Source organism: Zophobas morio, unplaced genomic scaffold (assembly GCF_036711695.1).
Source record: "Zophobas morio isolate AGI-343-1 ecotype UQ-CSIRO unplaced genomic scaffold, CSIRO_AGI_Zmor_V1 ptg000794l, whole genome shotgun sequence".
In the NCBI taxonomy this organism is placed as follows: domain Eukaryota; kingdom Metazoa; phylum Arthropoda; class Insecta; order Coleoptera; family Tenebrionidae; genus Zophobas; species Zophobas morio.
The window spans coordinates 24,030-34,741 of NW_026972897.1; the positions used below are offsets into that span (position 1 = coordinate 24,030).

Sequence of the window (10,712 nt, forward strand, 5' to 3'; positions counted from 1 at the left end):
TTTGTAATATAACCCACCACAGCATCAACCCACATTGATATAAGAGAATACGTTTTGGACCTTCCATCAACTTTATTTAATCTTAAGTTTGCCTGGTGAAACATATATAGTTCCATTCGATAGTTTAATAACTTTCGCACCACTTCATAACTCTCCCTCCATAAGATTTCTAGGAATGTTAAGTTGCCATGATATCTAAAAGATCCTTCGCACCTATGGCAGTTCGGCCCATACATTGCATTGTGCTCGCTCTCAGCTTCGCGAGGTGTGGAAACATCATAATACAACCGAGTGGGGTTTCTTGGAATTATATAAATCCAGCGCCCATAAGCATCTTTATTAGTGCGAGCGGAAAGAAATCTATTTTTATTAAGCAGTTCCTTGCGAGAATTATCACCAACCACAAACTTAATATTATTATCAGCCATCGCTTCAACAGCCTTCTCATTTTCCAAGCCAGTAATCTTTGGAGTAACAAGAGAGCGATGAGAAAACGAGTCGGCTTCTTCAAACTCTTCCAAAGATGAAGTCCGATACAAAACTTTTTTAGCAAATTCCTTATTTTTTCTAATATCTTCGTAGATTATATCGTAGGAAGCGTTTTCGAGCCTGTGGCCATTGCTATTTGGGCTGTTAAAATCTTGGTGACTATAGCCATGTGAGACCCAATAAAATTCATCTCTGATTTTTAAGCATTCTTGGTTTATGGGGTCCACTTCCTTTTTACCTTCACCGTAGCCGTTTCTTGAAGAAAAATTATGTCATTCTAATTGCGAAAATAAATAATTCTACTACAAAAACTTACCCGTTAAAAGCTAGTTGAAATTTAAAGTTGGATCCTCTAGGTAATTTTTTGTTTAGTAAATTTTTATAGCGGACCAGCTCTCGCAAATCCGAACACGTGGCTCGGTATTCTGGTTCTCCTTCGCGAGCTGGACGACCTTCTTCTACATTGTAAAGCCCAGTACTTAATAATAAGTCATCAATTATTAAGCCCAGATGTAATCTTCTAAGCCCAGTAAAAATTCCACGATGGAGCCAAAGGTACCAAATATCTGCTAATACAAACGAATGATGCCCATACTGGAACACATTTACTGTGAAGTGCATTTCTTCCCTGTTAAAAAATGATAGTGTAAAGGTAAACTTTTTAAGGTGCGTGTTCTTAGTGGCAAACCTGCCGTTAGTGGTTCTTATAAAAGCCCCGAGCCAATTTTTTCTTTCTATAGAGCCATCGTCTTCAAGAGGGTTGAGAGTCATAAAGGGTTCAATAGTAGATTTCTTGTTTTGTTTTGAAGATAAAAAGGAAGGATAATACCTTTGTATGAGCGTTTAGAAAAAAATAAATTGATATATATTCTTAAAAGTTTTAACAAAGTATTAACCATGCAAATACAGTAAGAAAAGAATTTATTTTTCCCACAATAAATTCAGCGGAGAGTTTAACATTTGATTTTATGTTTTCAGCAAGTTGATTATGTTTCATAAAAGAAAGAACAGCTGTTCTATTAGTTCCATCTTTATAATTCTATTAAAAGTTTTTAAAATCAGTAAATATTAATAAAAAGTATAATAAATTAACAAACCGGATCCGCTACGATGTTCTCATCCAATGTGTATGAAGTTGAAAGATAAACTGAACGCACTTTGTATTTTTTTTGATAATCATATACTTTCTGCCACATTTCACTGGTGAAATTAGTATAGTATACACCGTCTTCATTGACAGCCCCCAAGGAATTACTTTCGAAAATAAGGGAATTGTACCTATTGTTTATTAAGTAATTAATGTAAAATTAATAAAGGGTGCATCTTATACTTTGGCTTTCCATTCTCAGTTTCTAATTTTAATTCTTGTTTCTTTTCTAAATTCAAAATATCATAGTCACCTCCGCGGGAATTAATAACAAGTTCTGGAAGTTTTGCTTTTGAGTTATCTGCAGAAATTATCAATGTTCTAATCGGCAATTCATACTCCGCGAAAACAAGGCCTTTTAAAAATTCACTACCAACAAGTAAAAACTTAACCAAAGTTATGAAGTATGACACCATCATCATCTTCAGAGCTTTAAAGATTAAAAAAAAGTTGAAGATGAGGATAGCCAGTCGACCTCCCTATTTATATTCGTAAGTAAAAAAAATACTAAAAAGGCTACTTTTATGCTCTTCCATATGAATATGCTGTAATTGGTTATTCATATCACTCGAATTCTTTTAAAAAACTCAACCGATATGGTAATAAAGATACCTTTTTAACTTTACCGTGCCCCAAAGCAAATTCAAAGTATGTATGAATATTTTTTACTTACATTACTTGTCCAAGTATTTTAATCTGTAAACAATATTGCCTACATTAAAGGTAAAATAAACTAAATGGAGAAAAAGAAGTTTCTTTTAAGAGTAGTTTCCTTTTATGTTTAATATCGATTATCTTATAGTTCAAAAGATCTCATCATTTCGCTGTGGCACGTCAGCTTAATAAACAATTATTCATGTATATATAATTTTCTTCTAACGCAACATTAACATTAATTTCATATAGTACCTAAAAAAATTAAAAAAAAAATTTATAGAGGAAACTTATTAAAAACTTTGGCGGTATGTAGCTCTTTGCCTTCAATTTATTATTACAAAAAGCGATGTAAACTATAGTGAAATGTATCTAAAAATTTGCGTAATATTATTTAAAAACTAAAACAGCTATATAAAATTTTATTTTTAGTTCAAAAGCCATTTAAATTATAAACCATAGTTATTACCTACAGCTTGAAAGATTCAAAGGAATGTTTAAAAACTATGTAGATTTGTAATTCGAGAAGCTAAATATTTTTAGTACCAAATTGTAAAATATAAGATAATTTTAAAGTTCTTCAATTAAAACTTTCTTTGTTCTTTATATAATATAATAATAATAGTTAAAGCCTCTTTCACATTGAAGTCTAATAAGAATTTTACTTGCCACAGTGAATCTTACCAAACACTAAAACTATGCAAAATCGGGGGCAGAATTCAGAAGAGGCTAGGAGGTGGGAGTATTTTATTTTAAAACACAAGGATGGGGCACAATAGGCCTTTGCCTTCAATGAAGGAAAAGAGAAGAGAGGCAAAGAATAGAATTATACTTTTTTAAAAAGAACACCTTTAAAGAGCGCTCTTGCTATCACTTATAAATTGTATTAAAGATGAATATCAGTGAATTCACGAAAGTTTTATAATTAAAAAGTTTAATTAAAATACTAATTTCTTTTATATATAATTTGGCTTATTTTAATTTACTTTTGGCACAATAACAACAAGTTTTACGTATTATGACAGGTATTTAGATATGAAGGTGTTACTATTTTAGAAACAAAACCTTTTTTTATTATTATTAACTATATTGGCTGCTTAATTATAAGCAATTATATTAATTTTAAAATTCAGCGTTTACCTTATCTTCAGTCCGTTATTTCTATATTCAAGACCGTTTAAAAAACAGCTTGTTTACTGTATCTAAACATTCTTTTACTCAACAATATTTTAATTAATTTAGAAACTAAGGAAATATCAGTTATAAGTACATATTTATATATGACAGTTTCATTTCTATATTATATAAAGTTTTTATTATTTTAATAGTAGCTATATTAGGATATTTAACCTGCAAGCATGAGCTTTGTCAAAGAACTAAATTTTTTTTTTAATATATAGCAGGAAGGAATAAAAATTATATAAGTAATAACCTTTTATAATACTTACTTATCTCTTAACCATTGTCTTGTACATGACAAGCAAATGATCTAGTCTAATATATATAATTGTTTTGAAAACTGAATTATGTACAACTAAATTTTAACACATTGTTGTATAGCAGTCCTAAAAAAGTTCTTTTCTTTTTCATAGAACTTCTCTAAGTACAGTCATCATTAGGTGGGAGTTTAAGAAACCCTCTGTTCCTATGTGGAACAGTATTTACACAAATGATATTTTTATTGTCGGTTATTAAAAACATTGAGTATATTAAAAGGATACATGCGGCTAATAATTATAACTTATTTTCTTTAAGTAGTCTTAAAACGTAAATAGGTTTTTTTGTAAATTGTAAAAGCCTTTAATAACTTTGTGTGTAAAAAATAGACTGTAATAGTAATGAGCATAACTATGAAAATTAACTCAAAAAAGATACCTCTTATACAATTTTTTAAAGTCAACCTTTTTTTATAATTTCATTTAACCCTTACATAGAATTAGCGCCATACGTTTCTCCTTATCTTAAAAAGTAAAAAGAAAATTTGGTAGTGTCAAGAACAGAGTAATAAAATAGAAAAGTAAATAATTAGCTCCGGTTTTTTTAAAAATCTTAATATAATAGTTTATATATATGCAACTTGTTTGATATCTTGTTTAAATAAACTAAAAGTTTTAGAACAATAGTATTTCGACTATTAGCTTGTTTCCATTCATCTTATATAAAGGTTTAAGAATTTAAATATTAATTTACAAATCAAAAATATAAAAAATCTAATGTACAAAAAAGGTTATATGAAAGTTTAACAAATTATATAATATTAATTAAAGTAAATTTAATTATATTATTTTTATAAAAAGTATATCAATTTAACCATTCTGAGTTTGTAAAACGATTAAGAGTAACCACATAAATAAGAATTTAAGGCGAATCCATTAAGAATTTCTGCTCATCACTAACTCTCGTCTTATGAATTAAATAATCTGAAACATTTTTTAGCGCTAATTAGAATGTTTATTTTGTAAAACTTCCATCTGAGTGTCGAGAGACCAAACTTTCTTACTTTTTTATAAATTTTTTTTTTATTTTAAACTTTTTTCGGTGAATTCTTTATTTTTTTTATTTAAAGTAGTTCAAGTATTGTACAAAATTGTTAATATGCATTAATTTTTAAAGTAGATCTAAAAAATTTTTAGGGCTCCTCTCTTTTTACTCGTAGCTAAAAGCTCGTTTAATGACCATTAAAGTCATATTACATAATTTATTATCGTCTTAAAAGTCAGAGTACAATATCAGAAGATAACTTGCTTATAATTATTTGTCTTATAGTTTACTGCAGCAATATTTTGTTAAAAAAGTTTATGCATTTATATATATTGTGCCGCCTAGTATTAAAATTATTAGAGGCTTCAAGCCCTTTGACAATAAGCAACCTTTGCTTATAAATAAGTTATACATGTGTCTTTTTTTTGTATTTGTTTTAATGTTTTTATAAACTTGCATATGAAAACTTCACCACCTAATTTTAATAAGTTGGGTTAGGTAAGGTAAATATGTTAAACTATTATGTTAGTTTTTCACTATTACTCTTTAGACCAGTTAGTATCCTTTTTTTCAAATCTTGTCGCTTTGTTAAATATCTATATATGCACGATAAACTAATGGTAAAAACCTTGTGTGGGTTTTCTTTTACAATACATAGGCGGTGTCTAAGTGAGAAAAGTAGTATATGGAACTAAACAGGCTAGTAAACTTCTAACCTTATTTAAATTAACTCACAATACATATTGAAATTATGGTAAGCTGATGCAAAAGTAAGCATTAAGTTAAAATTAAGACTTCGATTAGCCCTTTAATGGGCAAAACGCTGCGGCTTAAAATAGATTTTTTTTTACGTTCATTGTTAACTAAATTTACCACTTTTTTCCATTTTTTTGGTTGCTGCCTACTCCGTTAGAACATGGTACTCAAACTTATTAGAGATTGTTTCAGAGACAGAGTCGGTCGTTTAGGTTCAATTTCTATAGACCTTCTCTTGCAAATTGAACTGGTAAACATAGTAACCAGTAACTTATAAAGGGGTTAACTAACTTACTGAGGTTTAAACAAATGCAAAGCAGTTATTAAAAAAATTGTATATTATTTTTTCGTCTATGTATATTTAAAAAATGTTTTTTTTGTATAAAATAAATTCGTTATTGCTTTATGCCTTAGGTGAAAATTTACTAATTTTTTTAATAGAAAAAAAAATACTTTTAGTGGTACTTAACTAATTGTTAGGGGGTTTTAAATAACCCCTTCTGATATGACAGCTAGTATAATAATATTGATGCTACACTAAATAGTTGGTGATAATACTAAATAAGTATTTTTAGTTAAGAATATTAGAATATATAAGAATAAATAACTATAGAAGCTCGAAAAGGAACCATTACGCATCAATACTATTACCGCTGAGTACAAAAACTCTCATTTTGGATATACTTATTTTACTTATCGCAAAGTGTCTAATATAGAAAGTATGATAAATTCATAAACTTTCTTTAAAGAAGTTTTTTATTACGGTTACCAAAGGATTAAGTTGCGTGTTGACGGCGCTGCAAGCCACTGTGGTGTGTTATTTATAATTAATTAAGGTTACAATTTCTAGTAGAAACAGGCTTCATACGGTGTAGAACTTTAACACAGTTGTATTTTTTACTTCGTCCTGCCATTTCCTTATAATAAGCATTTTAAAAGAGCAATTTTTAAGAATATTTTTTCCTTCGAGCTTAGCACACTTTAGAAAGATCTTTCAACATCTTATACCAATTGTCACTTTGCACTTTGCCTAACCTTAATTGGTATAGCCTTGAAAAAAATATACTCTATACCTAATTAGCAGATAGGAGGATTCACAAATTTTGTTAAATCTTAGTATAAAAAGTAAAAGGAAGCTGGGGTAGCTAAGTGTTATAATATTAACAAAAAGGTACATTATATTTAAAACTTTTTCCCCTGTTCTGCTATTCAGTGAGCTTTCAGTTAATCTCAGCTAATAGACTTCCTTGTTTTTCATAAAATTTTTAGGTTAAATATAAAATTTACATTTTATTTCGCTTCACCGTTTCTTAGTTAAATTTAGCAATTTTTAATTTTTTTGTGTAGAGTTAATTTTTTTTTCTAATTTATTTCATATTTTTATTCACTTTTCTTTTCAACTGTCCTATACTCTCAGTTATTCTTTATTTCTTCTAATTAATCAGTTTTTCTCTTATTAGTCTTTTCTTATGTTTATTTTCTATTCTTTTATTTTTTGTATAAATCCTGCTTTATTATTATTAAGTTCCTGTAATTTTTAATACTACGACTAGGTTAGTTTTTTACTTCCGCAGAGTGTTAACACCAGTCACTCCAAATTTAGTTATTATTAAACAGGGCGGCCGAGAAGCGAAATTTACTATAAATTTGATAGATTGGTCTTATATAAGAAGTCTCTTGCTCTATTCATAAACAGCTAATAAAGCTATTCTTATTTCTAAAAGTATATTAAAAAAAAAACCTTAAAAAATTCTAAAAATTTTGTGTAAACAAAAAAAGAGATACTTGCAACCTTAAGCGTTAGACTAAGCAACCAACTTTAATTTTAATATAATAATAAAAAAATACATTTATTATTCTTCTTGACACGGCCCCGATTTTAAAAGCCGTTTCTCCAATGTTTGTAACTGCTCGTATTGAGCTTTTATATAATCGGAAGCAAAAATTTTCATTTTTGTCCCAACCGTCAAGCACGTGTCTATGAATTTTGTAACGCAAATCTTTTGTAATTTTCACTCCCATTTTTTCTGTTAAGAAATTTTCAATATCTGGAACGAGTTTTAAAAAGCTTTCCTCCATCATTAAATAATAAGAATTTTCGCCTCTAGATTTTGCAACCTTTTTTTCCAGATTATATATACAGTTAAGATACTAATATTATTATTGATAAGGACCTCAACTGGAAGAGATCTTTTAGAAAAGGTTTCAGAAACTAAATTTAAGTTTTTTAATAATTCCGGCCAGTAGCATTGTGCGCCTTTATGAAAGGATACAAACTCATTAATGAATTTAAAATAGTTCCCAATTTGTGTTCTTAGGTTATTATCAACTTCGAAGATCCTTTGCAATATGAACTCTTGGGGCGATAAAGTTTCCTGGCGTTTATATATATAATTTAATAATTATTATAAAACTGGATTAGCATTAGAGTGATTTGGTAGTTATTTGTAATAGTGAGGATCCTAAATTTAGAGATAACTTTAAAAATCGCAATTCACCTTTTTTACTCTTCCCGTGGGAGTCACAGCGGGAGGGTAGGGGAGCTCCCTTTCATAAGGTATATTTTCTTGATCATCAAAGTAAAGAATGCGTGTAGAGCCGTCTAAGTATATATCCACAGTCTTATCCGGCCCATAACGTTCTTTATGAGTGATAAAGTGGCTTGATTTAAAGTACTTTTTAAAACCGGTTGTTTGTGTAATTTTTGCAGTACATATATTTTTAGAGGTTAATCGAAGTTGAGTGGGGTTATCTTTTTTAAAAAAAAAATTAATGAAAATAAATTTTTTTTTTTCCTTATACCGTATAATTACCATTGTCGTCATAAGTCACAAAGACTTCTATATCACATTTGTCTCTTTCTTCTCTCAGTGCATAGATTTCCGCTAAGTCATCCATTTTATAAGTCAATATTGGCAACGTTGAATAACTATTTATATAGGCTATGACAGCTTCAATCCACATGCAGAGTAAACACGTTTCTTTATTTTCATAATCGAAAAACCTTGCATGAAGGCCGTTATATATTAAATAGATGTAACTTTAGTAAGTACTACCTTAGATTGGCCTGGTGAAACATATAAGGGGCGTAGTTATATCTAAGTAAGTTGCGAGCTACCTCAAATGCATCCATTTCTATAATATCACTTATGTTTAGATCATTATTAAACTTGAAGGTATACAAATTGCATTTATTTGGGTATTCCACAGGATCCTTGCTATCGTAGCCTATACAGTGTGGGCCATATATCGAGTTATGCTCTTTTTCGGCTTCTTCTGGGATAGACACATCGAAGTATATTCTAGTAGGAAACCGCGGGATTATGCGTAAAAATCTCTTTTTGTTGTCTTGCACTGAATGGGCCATGTGGTATTTAAATGCGCTGACCAATTCTGGACGGGAATTGTCTCCAACAACGTAATAGATACCGTTATCCAATATAGCTTCGACCGCTTGAGAGTTGTTTAATCCTTTTTTTATATAAAAAATATTGTTAAACTATAACCTAATAACTTTAACGGAAGTATTATTACCAGAAATCCTTGGCGTAACGAGTGAGGTTGGAGACCATATTGGACAGGAACTTAGTTCTTCTTTTGAAAATTCCCAGAATAAATCCTCAGTTGCCATTTCAGCGTTTAGTAGAACTTCTTCATACGCATCAAGATAATTAGTTATTCCGTATTTCTTACAATCACTAAAAGGACAGTGCAGGTCTTTATGCGACCAAGTATGGGAGACCCAGAAAAACTCATTTTTAAACTTTTGAATTACTAATCTTAGTGCCTTCTTTGATTTACTATCTTCGTAAAGCCCAAATCCATTAAAGGCTAATTGAAAAACAAATCTTGAGCCTGTAGGTAAGCGGTTGTTAATTTCTCTTTGAAACGCTATTAGCCTTTTAAAGTCCTCGGCTGTAGCGGTATAAGTTTTTCCTAACCCGTCAACTCCTGGAGCATTATTTGTAACGTTATATAAAAGAGTGCTAAGAAAAATATCATCAATTTGTGTATCCAGAAGTCTTCGCCGTTGGCCCAGTAATAGTCCTATTTTGCAGAAGAAGGTTTATACTTCCTCTTAAGTGCGCTCTTAAAATAAACAACTAAGAATACCTTGGTACAGCCACGGAAGCCATACATCTGCCAGAACAAAGCTGTAATGCCCGTACTGACTAGCGGTAACCATGAAATGCATCTCTTCTCGGCCACTCTTTTTTTTTATAAACGCTCCCAACCAATTCTCATTGTTTACACTTCCGTTAGCATTTATCGAGTTCAAAACCATAATAGGTTTAATGTGGGCATTTGAAATACTAGGGTCATTTTTGTTTATATATGAAGGGTAATACCAACCATCAACTCGAAGAAACTTATTAATATTCCCTATAGTAAAAGTGGCCGTAGGTTTTACGCCAGATAACTTATGTTGCACGAAAGGTTCACTAATTATAAAAGACAGTTGTACATCATTGCTAGTACCTTGTTCCCACCCCTTTAATAAATTTAAATTTTACCATAATATAAGGTGTATTAGTGAAAAAATACCTCTGCCGGAATTATTGCTTCATCTACTAAGTATGAAGAAGCCAAGGAAACAGACCTAGCATGATACTTTATCTGGTAAGAATGTACTTCGTCCCACTCTTCTGGTGATAAAAGCGAATGATATCCTCGGTGCTTACTGACCACTCCTAGATTTGCATCCGTAAATATGAAAGAATTGTATCTTGGAATTGATAGTTATTAATACTTTTATAACTAAATTTAAATGTATTACGCATCGTACCTAGGATTTCCATCTTTATCATATAACCATGATGATATATGTTCTGTGGAACTTTCATTAAAAATATCAAAATTACATCCGACCGAGGAAAGAAACTAAAATAATTTTGTAGTGTATGTGTCAAGTACAAAAAAGCATGAAAAAACCTCTACGGGGAATTCCAAATGTGGACTGGTTCCGAGAATTAAGGTCCTCAGGGGAACTTCATATTCCATTTTACCAACTTTAAAGAACGCAAGGAACAAAGTCAAATTAAAAATCTTAAAAATGGCCCTATAAATCATATTTAATCTATAAGGAAAACGTAGACGACAACCTTACCCGTTAATGCCCCCTTTAAATAATCATTTTACGCACATAAACAAATTTAGCTATAAAAATTTTATTCTTCCTAATATA

At 30.1% G+C, this 10,712-nt stretch overlaps 1 long non-coding RNA gene across 1 annotated transcript; it reads right to left on the reverse strand.

Annotated features, from left to right (window-relative positions):
* Positions 1–7,716: 7,716 nt before the first annotated feature.
* LOC135121925 (uncharacterized) lies at positions 7,717–8,654 on the reverse strand. Its single transcript, XR_010279160.1, has 4 exons — positions 8,584–8,654; positions 8,341–8,531; positions 8,026–8,279; positions 7,717–7,902 (listed from the first exon to the last, which is right to left on the reverse strand). It is a non-coding gene; the product is annotated as an uncharacterized LOC135121925 (long non-coding RNA).
* Between the last annotated feature and the right edge of the window lie 2,058 nt (positions 8,655–10,712).